Source organism: Sylvia atricapilla, chromosome 2 (genome assembly GCF_009819655.1).
Source record: "Sylvia atricapilla isolate bSylAtr1 chromosome 2, bSylAtr1.pri, whole genome shotgun sequence".
In the NCBI taxonomy this organism is placed as follows: Eukaryota; Metazoa; Chordata; class Aves; order Passeriformes; family Sylviidae; genus Sylvia; species Sylvia atricapilla.
The window spans coordinates 83594932-83608708 of NC_089141.1; positions in this window are offsets into that span (position 1 = coordinate 83594932).

Sequence of the window (13777 nt, forward strand, 5' to 3'; positions counted from 1 at the left end):
CCTTGTTTGCTTTGGAAACTCATTGGCAGAAAGCCATCTCCAACTGCAAAGGCCATCTGGAGCTCAGGCTTTGATTCAGTGAATTTGTCTCACACTACTTGGATGAAAAGGGCAGCTCAGTCAAGCAGGTATTCTCTTATTCAGTTTCCAGTCCCATGGCAGCAGCCTCCTCCTCTTGTTCAAAACATATCATTTAAAGATGCACTTTCAGATTTCTATGAGGAAGGCAAAGGGTGGAGGCAGTTAAACTCACCTCCTTTATCAAATTCCAGAAAAAAGTTTATGCAAAACACTCAAATAATGACATGCAGCAGCTGCACATTTTTTGGGTGGTACTCTTAATTTTCATTCAGTCTCTAGTAACTGAATTAAATATCAAAAATGCAAAGAATCTAGAATCATGTTATTTCAGATCCTGTTACTATCTTTTTTTTTTTTTTTTCAGCCTGGGTTTCTAAAGCAAAAGAAATTCTGCACAATCTTGTGTTAGACTGTTTGGTCCTGTGTATCTCCTTGCTCCTTACCTCCATTACACTGCCCTCCAACACCTAATTCTCAATCATTTAGTGATTTCAATCAAATTTGATATGAAGATCAAAACTACAGTGATACTAATACCCAACTAGTTTTTATGGGAGCAGCTTAACAAGAAGAGAAAGACACTGTTAAAAACACAACTAATCAAGGAGAGGCCCCTGGCATTAGCATAAGCCATCAATCACAGGAATTGCACCTGATAAATATTACGAATAGCCCACCTGAGAGAAAAAACCTCAGATCGCTGCTTCTACTTTATTAGACACCTGAGAATCCAGCCATGAGACACCTCTGGCGAAGCACGCTTTGCTGCTCCTCCTTCTGCTAGAGCTGCTCGTTGAAAACAAGCATTAAGAAAATTTCTCACTCCTTTCATCCATCCGTGTGACTTCTTTGACCTCACTGAATTCCAGCATCTGCACCTATCCTTCACTCTTTCAGGCTCATTTCTTTACCTGATGCCAGCTGATAATGGTTAGGCGGGTAGCAAACTAGATAAGGCTCATTTCTTTCCCCAGCACTTACCACTTAATAAGGGACAAACCAGACAAAAAGTGTTCAACAGAATCTATGTTCACAAGTTCTGCACTCAGACATCCCATGCAAAGAAAAAAGTGCTATAGGTTTTTTATGGATAAGTGGAGCCTTTACCATTTAATGGTTTGGATTCTTTAACAGGATTTTTCTAAATGAGCATGTCTTTCTGAGGAGAATAATATAATTAGATGTTAAGGAAAGTATTTCCTTTGCCTTTAACTTTCCCCCATACATTTTTTCATTATTTCTGAGTAACTTATCTAAGACTTGTTTTGTCACTGTCTTCTATTCTCTTGCACATTCTTTGCCTGCTTTTCATGCCTGTTATTTACATTTTGACTTCAAACCAACCAATCGGTCCCGCTCTTAATTCCTGGGAAACTCCAGTGCTACAGCTGAGTTTCCCATGCAAAGATTTAATTTTTGGGCAGCTCCTTGTTCTCTGGGCCTCAGGAGTGCACCTGCACTGGCAGTTCAGATCCAAAGTATGCTTTGAGTACTGATCTCCTGGCTATCTCCTCCAACCATGCTTTTCCTGTCATGCCACTATGGCCTCTAATAGGCATCGAGACCGTGGGACAAAGGTAGAACTAGTCCAAAGTAAAAATTCCCAGCAATGTATCCTGTGTGGGTGTCAGTTCCTGAGGAACAACTGTTTTGTTCTACACATGCATTTTAACACAACCTCTTGCCGTGATAGTACATGCCATTGGATGCAAAAGGAGAAATTGTCCTAGAATTTCCAAGGAGCATTTCTATAATTTTAATTCATCAGTGTGTTATAACTAACCCAGGTATACCCTCAGCATATTTTCGCTGTTCATTTGACTTGTTTGCTGTACATGACGGTGAGTTTGCTGCTGCCTGAGCCCATTTTGTGACTACATCACACACCAACTTCAAGTTCATTAAAAATAGTAAGATTTAAGATTAATCCAGCTGCATAGGATGCAGTCAGTATGGGAGGGTTAAAGGTACATTACCTCCAGATAAATAAAATACAGAAAGCAAAATGCAGAGAAAGATTTCAAACAGGTTAATTCTGCAGCTTGGGAATGTAAAAATGGCACCCTTGTTTACTGTATCAAGTTGATAGGCTGAAGAAAATGTTGGGCTGGGTTTTGTAGTCTGCTTGACCTTGCAGCAACTTGGATGACTACACATGCATCAAGTTACACAAAAAAATTTTCAAAGGACTCTCAGAGGCCAAGCTGTTATACCAGTACAGTACTTCACAGTTACACTTGTGATACATTAAGACCTTAACTCTCTTGACTTCACTATTACTGATTCTGACACTCACTGAACTACAGTGATAACTAAGTAAATAATATATCAGTAATTTTTCTGGGTATTCTTGGGTGTGGTGTTTTTATTATTTGTCAGTGCATGATATTTCTGTGTAATGTTATTTATGAAGTTACACGGCTGAGGACAAGATATGAAAAGACATCAGCATTCCTCAGTGCTACTGCACAGAAAAAAAACAAAGTAAGTGCTCTTAAAAGCACTTACTGTAGTTACTTTTCTGAGGTTTATTCTCTTTTATATGGAGCTAGAGTCTGTAAATAATAATTCAGAGTATCAAATTAATGACATTGAAAGAAATTGCAGAGGCATCTGGGTTACACATTCATCTAACCATATATGAGTTCACCTTAAATGGTACTTTACATTTTTGCAAATTGAATTAGACACAATTTCATAGTGTACATTAGCAGGAATTAAATACTGAACTAGTTCCAGAGAAGCAACATTCACCACATGTTCCCCAAACCATTTTATTGATGAGCATGAAACAGTTTATGTAGGTTGAACAATAGCTGTGCATCTTTATTGAGATGAGTGAATTTTACACAAGAAATAAATCACAATTACAGCAAACATGAATCTCATCATTATCTGACCTCGTCAGCCTGACCTCCCCAGGGGCCCATGGGGTTAGATCTGGCTTGCCACTGAGCTTCACATAATGTAAGTCATGGGGAGGAAAGAGATTTTTATTCATGGCTTCAATCACAATAGCACACAGCTATGGCATGTGAGCCAGGGAGAGAGATAGCTGCAGAACATAAACATCACAGGTCCTTCTCCCTGAAGCTGTGCATGCTCACTCTGGGGTTTATGATAGTTTGGCATAGAGTTGGCATAATTACCTTGCACTGACTTAGAGTATATACTTTCTGTTGTAGGAGGTTTTGTTGTCTGGTTGCTCTAGGGGTGGTTTTGAGGTTTATTTCTTTGTTAGTTTTCAAGAAATTATCCATGTAGTCTATGTTTACAATCCTTAACATCCACCAAGAAGCATGGAAGGATAAGAAGAACACAGCAGCTGACCTACACTCCTGCTTTTAACCTCTGGTCACATGCTCACTATAACCATGCTCCAAAGTTTTAAAAGATAGTTTGATATGACTGTCAATGTACTGAAACGAGTGTCTGCCTCCCAGCAGATGATGGCTATTAAGAGGAGGGTAGGGAATTTTTCCATGCAAGTCCCTTGGATATACTAATGCTCTATATATTGAAGCCCTCTCTCCCTCCATTCCCATTTATTTGTTTTGCATTGTTCTGGATTGTGAAGAGATGACTAGCACAAGGAAATACTTAAGCTGAGAAAAGAAAGGGCACAGAGAAAAGGGGGCTTCAGTCAAGACATGTTAGTCAAGGTGTTGCCTGAACTGAAACAGGACGGTAACAAGAAGCATCTGGCATTTAATGTAGCCATAGCAATTTTGTAATTGAAGGAAAAACTGCTCCTGATGTAAATGTCAAGGCACTCTGGTCAACTTCTTGTTCTAAATCACAGACTACTGCAAACTGGCAAAGCTATATGAATTCGAATGATAACAAAACAGCATGTATCAGCATCCACTCACTTTGGTAGAGTCTGACAGAATTGGAGGTGCAGGCAGGAGAAATTACAGGCATGGTAGAGAAAAAGACCAATACTGATACAGAATACATATTTCTTCACCCTAGTCACCCCCTGCAAGACTATGAGAGCTTGAGGGCTTCCCAAGTACAATGGTTTGTTCCTCAAATGGCACTTTTTCCTTCTAACAGCTCAAATGTGGACATAAATATTTGAACGAAGTGGGAATTCTAATAGTGTCCTGTCAAATCTGTCTTAAAACCAATGTGGTCAATACCCTGTTGTTTATCTAAAGGAATTCAAATCAACACAAGTCTGACAGCTTTGCCTCCCAAACCTCATTAATGAGAATCTGTTCCAAATGAGGCCATTCATGCTACACTGCCTCTTACATGGACAGCTTTGAATTTAAAATGCTTTATTCTACTTCGTATGCTTTCACATTGCAGCCAACATCTTGCACAAAGCCAGCTATATTCCTGCATTATCAAAGCATATCCTGAGTGATGTATCAGGGGAAAAGTTAGCTTTGTCCATTCATCAATGGATTAGGTTTATACACATCTCTTCACAGCATTTCTCTATAAATGTAGCTTTATGAATGGTTTTTTTTTTGGTTTTTTTTTTTTTTTCCCACTATCTTTGGGCCACTGCTGCTGTATGTTTCTCTGTTCTCCCAATGCTGTTCACTGAATCACCATGTCCATTACTATCAGTAATGTACTACTTGTAGAGCTACCACTACTACTTTGAAGCCAGTGGTCCATGTGCACCCAAGAGGTGTAAAATAGGAGAAAAAGCAGAACCACTTTGCCTTAAGTATCTGTAGTGGCTTCTCTGGACAACTGCATGAGTTGTGATTCTCCCTGAATTTCTGGGTCCACTGCTGGCTCTTTTCTTTCCTGTCACTATTCTTCTTGTGTTTACAGGTGACAAACTATTGGTTTGCATTGGCCAGAAGCAGATTTGCTGTTGTAGCTGTGTGAAACTGAAGCTCTGCTGCTTCATGTGCTGCCTCCAAACTAGATGCAGTACAAACACTGAGGAAAGCTATTTCATAGGGCTTAGGCTGCAGACAGATGATCCACAAGGTGTTCCCACCCCATCTTGTCCACAGTGCTTGTCATCACCTCTCTGCTCAGGCTGGTTAGCAGAAGAAAGCACCAAGATCTTCCCTGATATATCAAGATAAAGGCAGCTGCTGTAGGGAGGGATGAGTTACATGACCAGGTTTCTGCTGAAGCTCACATGCACTGCTCTGCCATCTCAGCTTTGGGGCAGGTGACCTACATCAAAGGAACAGGGACAAGAGGCTGGGGAAGGAAGGAAGAAGCAGCACAAGTGTCACAGATGAGTGCCATGTACAAACGTGAGTGCCCATGGGCTCCAGCAGTAATCGTGTTTTTGTCTTAAACTCTCAGGCTGATGGTATTGAAATACAATCTGGTGGTATGGAAGAAGATTAAGGACCCTTTGTGCAATATGCTGTTACACTCATCCACAGTGAGAGGTGATCCCCATGCCAGCTAACACCTAAGGAGCTAATTAGGGAACAGATGAAGTCAAGAACTGGTGGGACAGGAAGATGACCCAGCCCTGGTAGACCCTGTCACTAGTGACATAGCAAGGACATCCATCCTCAGAGAGATCCATAATGAAAACATGGAAAAAAACCTCTTATAAATTGTTCTACAATTGTTCTAAAAAACCTTGGCCACTATGGTGTGTGGGTAGGATTAGGTTCAGAATATGAAAGGCAGAGTACCCATTCCACCTAGAGAGCAGGCACAGCTTAAAATCAGACTTGGAAACTTTCTTGACCAGAAGTATGCAACCACAATCCAAAAAACCTCAGTTTTTTGGTGAAGGCTGTGCAATATCCTGCTGTCCTTGAGACAGGCAGGTTGCTTGCAAAGCTTGATCTCAAATCTGGGGCAGCCAATAAATTGAACAAGGATTTCTCTTTTTTAATTCTGCATGCATGTAATGCATCTGATTACTAAACTGATTTTTAAAAATCACACGCGTTTTTTTCAAGTGAAGAAAATATTTAAAAGTATCAGAAAATGAGGCAGTTTTACCATCAGATTTGCCACATTGGATAGCAGAAAGATAAGAAAGCTGTATTTTCAATTCTGAATATAATGTCATTTGCTACTTCTATTCCAAATACCATTTATGTTCACTCTTAGTTTTTGACAAAAAAACTGGAGCAAAACTTTAAATATTTACTATACATACTATTTTCTACACTACTCATTTTCAAAATAATTGTGTATTTATAGGGATTTCTATCTAGCAGCAAATTCAACTATAACTCAGGAAATATGCATAAGCAGTCTTTTTGTACTAAAATAAGCATGCAGAATGCAGGAACTTATCCTTAGAAGCCTACCAGAAGTATGCTGAATTGTCCAAACTTGCAAACAATGGAGTATTACTAGAAATGGAAACATTTTTTTATTACTGAAATCTTTAAAAAGAACATTCTGCCACATGAGAAACAGGCAGAGAGGATGAATGAGCTGGGTAGCTGGACAGAGTGCAGATCTATTCTGGATGGTTATTTTAAATGGGAAACAGACTATACTACGGGAAACAAACAAATTTAGACTAATTTTCCATGGTACAAATCTATTAGCATTAATGGTGTTTTGACTTCTTGTATGAAACTCAAATTTGCCCATAGACAGATCCATTTAACTATGGTTTTTAAGGCTGTAAGCTGAGCTAGCTGCACTAGGAAAATAGGTGTGTAGGTGCAAGTTTTCAGGGGCTTTTTCTTCTGAAAAGGAGAAACAAAGTGAACTCTCTTTGAGTTCAAGAGAAACAGGAACCATGAGAAAGCAAACCATGGAACCATGAGGCCAGATGCTTGCAGACTTCAGCGAGAAGCAAACTGCCCATGGCTAGGGTTGAATTGATAAGGGTGAGTGAAAGGACTATAGCACATGGTAAATGACACAAGAGCTGGAAGGAAGAAACGGAAGACAAAAAAATCTGCTCAGGGAACGCTGAATGTGTTCAGAGGTAGTAGCCATGCCTGCAGCCCTTGAGGACCAGAATGCCAGTGCAGCAGAGATGCATATCTAGAGAACAGGGAAAGGCCCATCCACTTTGGAACAAGGCCAAGCAGCTCCTAGCCCAGGCAGTGCTGGCTGAAATACAGAAACGGGTCTGCAACTGGGCATATCCAAGGAAAGTTCTCTATTGAACACAACAGGGAGGATAAAGTAAGCCTAATATGAACTCTTCCTACCCTAAGAAGAGGGAGAAATATTACCCCAAAGCCAGATAAACATCTACTGAATCTGAAACTTGCTGCAGAATGGGTGCTGCTCTTGGGGTCTGCATCCACCTTCCTAACAGCAGAGTCAGAAGGGAAGACTCAAAGAAAGGTTTTGAACAAGTATCTTTCAGCTTGACTACAGGTCCTTCAATCTGTCATACTGTGACTGGCTGGTTTGGATGCTAATGATTCAGACATTTATAGGACTTTGTCCTACATTTTCAGAAGTTTTGTCCAGCCTGTCATTTGACAGAATAAGTGTTTGTAGCAGAAATATCTGTTAGTGCAGATTTTTGATAAAGGTAACAGAAGACCTTCAGTTAATGAACCCTTCTGGAACAGCCCTGAAACAGCTCCCCTCAGCTGTATGACTGTTAGTGGGCAGTATTTCCCAGAATCACAGAATATTTACGGTTGGAAGGGACCCCTGGAAATCATTTAGTCATTTGCTCCTCACCAAATGGAGTACAGGCTCTGCAGCAATTCACTGGAGGCAACTAGAAACTCTGATGTTTCTCTCAATATAATGTGCTAATAATTCTGACAGATTTTACCAATTAATTAAAACCATTTCAGGGAACCCAGTGTTAAACTCCCATTTAGATGGCAGAAATGCCAGGTTTCTTCCATCTGCATGTCCTTCTAGTCTTCTGAGGAAATGATGTCTAGAATAAGATAAAGCACATTAACCATAGTGCTACTTACTCATTTTTCCTATATCTTTTCCTATGCATGGCTTCTGTCATAGGAAGCATGACCAGTGATAAAAGACAGTTATAGCACAGCATTTGTCCAAAGTAGTTTTTGGCTGCAATTATGCTTCCAAACATATCATCTGCATTCAGACACCCTGCACTGTTTTGAAGCACACAAAATGGTTCAAGACTATGGAACTGGTAAATGGCCGTAGACAGGTCTAAAGTATATTGTTTTTAAGAAGCTCCTTGCTCAGAATGAAAAATGACACTAGTTATTCAAGTGTGAGCCAAAATAAATCCATTTTAAAATGGTGATGTCTCTCACTGAATAAAAACTGAAGGACCATACTCTGACAACGGAGAACAGCCACCTACTTATGGCATGTCAGGACAGCAATAAGTGACTCACTCACCCACCTACACTCCAAGGACACCAGGGCCTGGTGTCTCTATCACAAAGTTGTCACAACACTGAATTTAGACAAACAGTTTTTCCTACTGCCCACAGTCTGCACAGTACTGACTGCTTGCTCACTTTTCCAGGTCATCAATTCCTAAAATACCTCAAGGTGAAAACGAGTGGGAGTGACACTACACAAACACTTCCCTTCATTAGTAAGCCTGTACTAATATTTGCTTTAAAATACATTTGTTGATAATGCTAATTAAATATCGGCTCAAAGCTTTATTTTGACCTTCTCCTGGGGTCTTTTGGACTCTTTAATTTGCAGGGCAACTAAAAAATCCCACTTAACGTTTTCTGTAAGATTAATAAAACCACCACTAGAGGAAAAAAATAAAAGAGAGAGAATTTTATACAGTGGGAAGAAAGTGGAGAGAAACATCTGGAGCAGAGAGATGAGTTCCCAACTGTGCCACAATTTGTTGAGGATGTGAAAATGAAGTACAATAGTGGCTTTTTTGTGTGATGGTCAATGAGCTACAAAGAATATTCTATTGGCAAAGGGATTCAAGGACTGGTTTGTCATACAAAGATCAGCAAGTGCTTCCTGAGCTTTCTTTACTTTTTGAGAGGCAAGTATCTGCCAGGAGTTAGTGCACTACCTAATTCTGCTGAGTGTTACATGGATTTGAGAATTAGGGCGAAAGTTGTCTGCAGGTAAGAAAAAATACTATGTTCACTGTGTGGACAAAGAAAATTAGGTGAAGAAGAGAATATAAATGAAAGACATAAAACTCATGGGTTAAACAGAAGTGCGAAAGGACAGAAATTCAGCCTCAGAGGCTACTTGTATAATAATCAATAAAAATATGCCAGGGCCCAATCTCTGCAGGCTATTAGGACAGTAGTATTCACTCTTGAAGAGCTAAACTGTCTTTTTCATAATCTCCTCCCAAAAATCTGCTACACATTATGCTCCAAACCATTGGCCAAACATTGCCTGAAAGAGTGGTAGGTGTCACCAACCAAAACAATATTTGGGACAAAAAACTGAGCTAAAAATTAAGTATTTCAGATGATTATGTGTCCACGGTTTATTTCTGCTTTGTTTTTAAGCATGGAGGATCTGCATGAATGATTGCATCAGTCAAACTGTGTCATATGATATTTACATAACATATTCTCATGTAAGTTCCCAGTTTCCCACAAAAAAAATCAAAGCTTCATGCACACCTGCTAAAAGGTAGGATTTCAGGCCTGGCAGTCAGTGACTACCATGTCATGACAATAGATTAACCCCTTTATGAAGTACTTTTTACTTTCTGGGTTCTTAGGTCCTCACTCAGATGTTAAATCCTCAGTACACCAGCACAATTGTAACCCCTCAGGCTCACTCTGCATGCACAGCAGAACCAGAAGCTCCTCTGTCCCTCTGAATAGGGACGAAACACCTTTTCCATACCAAATCGGCTCCCCAGTGGTGAATGGTTTCTTAGCACTGAAGCTGGAGGGTAACTTTCCAGCTCCAGTGCCGTTGTCTAAATTGTTGATCATTTCAGTATAAACTGCCACCAGCAGTGGAACTGCAGCTCAAGTCTGGGTGCTTCCTCTTGCCACTCTCTCCCCACACAGACATAGCTTTGGAAGCTGCAGGGGGATTAGGTGGTTCTCACTGGTTTTAGGCAGAGAACAAATAAGTGCTGTAGGATCTGAACCAGTTTTTTTTCTGTAAATGACAGGTGACAAAAAATAATAATCCTTAAGCTCCCAAATACTCAGTTTGTGTTACTATTTGAGAATATCAGTTTTCATATAACTACTAAAGCAGGAATTTAGAATTGATTCCATGAAAATAAGTTCCAGCATCCCGAACCCTAGATGACAAATAAAAATAAAATAAAAATAAAATAAAATAAAATAAAATAATAATAAAAAAAAGACAAAAGGTGCTAATTTTCTTCTGTACATTATGGTAGCTTAGGGAACAAAAATATTTACTTTTATATGCCTTGCATTAGAAGCCTGATACAAAAATGCTCATATCTAGGAAACAGGAAAATAATTTTCTTAGGGCAGGCATGAAGTACCAAAAAGCATGTGGAGAATGTAACAATAAAGATCAGAGTACACAGAATAAATGGTAGTGAGGTGAAATTCAAAAACTTGGGTAAGTTTGAGAGGAATAATACAGGCCAAAGCAGAAGAGTGACTGAGGAAGAGGGCAGAGAGCCAAGGCCATAGTATGAGTTCATGAGATACTCTTATTAACCTCTGAAGTGCAGAAAGCCAAATTTATGCCAAGTGCTCTAGGAGGCAGGTTGATGTTGATGGGCTACATTTGGGTACAGTGTTCATACTTCAGTGGCACATCAGACTCTACTTCTGCTGATAGAGCTTGTTGCAGACCTTTTGAGGGGGAAAAAAATCATCCTGTAAAAGAGCACTTTTGCTGATATGTCTTAATCCATACTAGGAGGTTCTTGCTGGCACAGCTGTGCTGGCTGCAGATCACACTTCAGCACTCCCGTGATTGATGCACATACCTTGCAACAGTTTGTCATGCTGCTGGCCAAGGTCTGTGTTAGGAAAAAGGGAGTTAGAGGAGCAGGAAAGGAGGGTCAGAAAGCAGAAGAGCAGAGAGATTTTCATGTTGCAACCAAGCAGAGAGTGAGTAATAGTGGATAAAAAAAAAATCAACAAATCAAGAATAAACAGTACTCACCAGGGTTTGGTTTGGGTTTTTTTTTAAGTCTGTTTTTCATTGCTGTGTTAGCTATCTGGTGTTTTGTTGAAAGAGAATTATAAACTGTATCCTTTCTTAATATGAAGACACAGTAGCCTATCAACTTGAAAGGGAGCCTGTGGTTGTTGAATGCATCAGTCTTTAAAAATCATGGGCTAGTGCTTCATTACACATAAAAATTGCTTTATTTTGATCAAAACATTGTGTTGCCATTGCAGTTCTTCTCCACCCTTTAAATTTATTATGCTGGCTGCTCTTCAGATTTCTCCTAACTACTGTTGATACACCACCCTTTCACTGGCATTCCTTTTGGTTTCCCACATCTTATTTACTTAAAACATTATCTCGAGTCCACTGCTTTTCTTGCAAGCAAGGCATACAGGAGCTTCAGTTGCAGTATGAAATAATAGCTTTTGCTGAATGAATGTAACTAAATTACTAGAAGAAAGCAATGGTCTACAGAAATCTCTCAGATTACAATATAATCACTACACACAGCAGATTACTACATCTCTGTACAACATCAAAAGCCACCCTGTACACTTTGCAGAGATTGGTCCAGTGTGTATCCACACAGACTATGTATGCATACCATGGGTGCACATATGGTGGGTACTGTATAATATATATATATATAGTCTATTTAAGGTCACTTTCATTCAGGTAAGACTTAGTAGCATTACCTGATAATACAAAACCACAAACAATAAAAACCTGCTTAAATTAAGGCCATCAGGGAAGACTAAGTAGGGAAAGGAAAGAAACATAGATCACTGACACAGCTGACAAAGCAGAAGCAGCAATTTACCAAGTCAACAAACCAGCACAGCACCATGGAAGCACTGTTATGGGGAACTGGTTGGAACTTTCAGCTTCTGGACAACAGGGTGGAGGAATATCAATTTTTTCCACCACTCAGAGTTACTTCCAGATCAGAAGAGAGCCAGCACTAATCCCCTGTTTTTCCAAACACAGCATAAGCTAGTTGATTGTAAGAAGCCTCCCCTCCCATTTTAACATACTGCCTTATTTACAAGTCTTATACAGTGTTAAAGTTTACCGCATTAGTAAATGCTGCATTAGAAGTCCTCTTTCAGCTGTTTCTGTGATACGTATTCCCTGATATAACTGATGCTCACATACACTCTACTGTCACACAGCCTTGACTAGCTATTGCTTGCTACATCATAGAGAGGTCTACAGAACAGTCACTACACACGGAGGATTACACCAGGAAAAAGACCCTAACAAACCACCAAAAACCAAATAGAATCTCTCTGAATCTTTATAGGTTTTTAATTTGTTGGGAAACTTTTGGGAATTTGTCAGTTGGAGCTGGTCTCTCTACCCACTTCAGTAGAAGTCAGATCAGATCTACATTAGCACTGCAGAAATACCTGGTTAGATAGTCATTAAAAGCAAGTCTCCACTGAAGTTCATTAATTTTAGTAGGCCAAAAGTATCAGTTATTCTTATGGTCAGTGGCACATAATTTAAACAGAGACAGTAAGTTTGACATATATCACAGTGTTCTTAAAGTATGCATCAAACAACTGTATGTTTGGATCTCAGCCTTCAGCCATGAATTTGGACACAAGGATTAAAACCAGGACTAGTCAGAAGCTTGTGTTGCTCTATTACAAGTAATTTTCTACAATGGACTATATTATTTTATAGATAGTCTGAACTAGTACCACTGCTTTTACTTGAAATATTTTTCAGGATGTGAATTACTTAAATTCTGCATTTGCCAGTTTCTCTGGTGATACTAGCTGACACATTAAGAAGCCTGCAAGCTTCCAGAGCAGCTAGAACGGCCCCAGCTACCAAGATGAGTGCTGCAGAGTCAGGGATCCCATAAATCAGGGCATCCCTTGCTGCCGGGGCAAGTGGAAAAGCAGACTGGGCAACCCCCCCCCCCCCCCCCCCCCCAAGCAGTATCACAAGACTCCTGACAAACCCAGCAGGTACCGCTGAAAATGCTGCTTTAATTTCAGCAAAACCTCTCCAGGCTACTAGGTTTCCAACAAAGCAGTCAGGCTCAATGAAACAGATTTTTTTCCAATCAGTTCTACTTACAGACGAGCTCCCCAAAGGCGGGAAAGTCACCCTTTCACTCCCCTGCTGTTGAGAGTTTTTTTTTTCCCCTTTTCTTTTCAAAACTCGTTGTTTACAGCCCATTTACACTATTTTGTACCAAGCCAGGCCATTCTGAGTCAGCTCTAGGCAAGAGACAATCAATCAGTGCTGCCCTAGACCTGCAGCAGACTGAAAGTAGCAGTCGCCTTCCCTGAAGGAGTAAGAGCCTGCAGCCACTTCTTTTCTCTGCATACCCGGCATCTGAGCTGAATGGAAGTCTTGTTTTGCCGTGCAGAGTCACAAAATCCAGAGGCAAATCTGACTCTAATGACTAGCCAGCAAGAAAAAATTGGCTTGCACAACTTTCTCTTCAAGCAATCCTGACTAACAACCAAATAGTAAAAGAGCCCCAGCTTCCCTTTGTTAATTCTGCAGTGAAGGCATAGCTAGCTCTTCTCATACAAATTCTTGTAAAAACTCATTCAAGCATCTTTAATTAGCGTTTTTGGGCAAAGATTTTTAAGAACTCTAGATATAGCAAAATATAAGCATGACAAGTCATTAAATAAATATCTCTTAATTTGAAGAGACACCCAACTTGGCATTCAAGAACAAT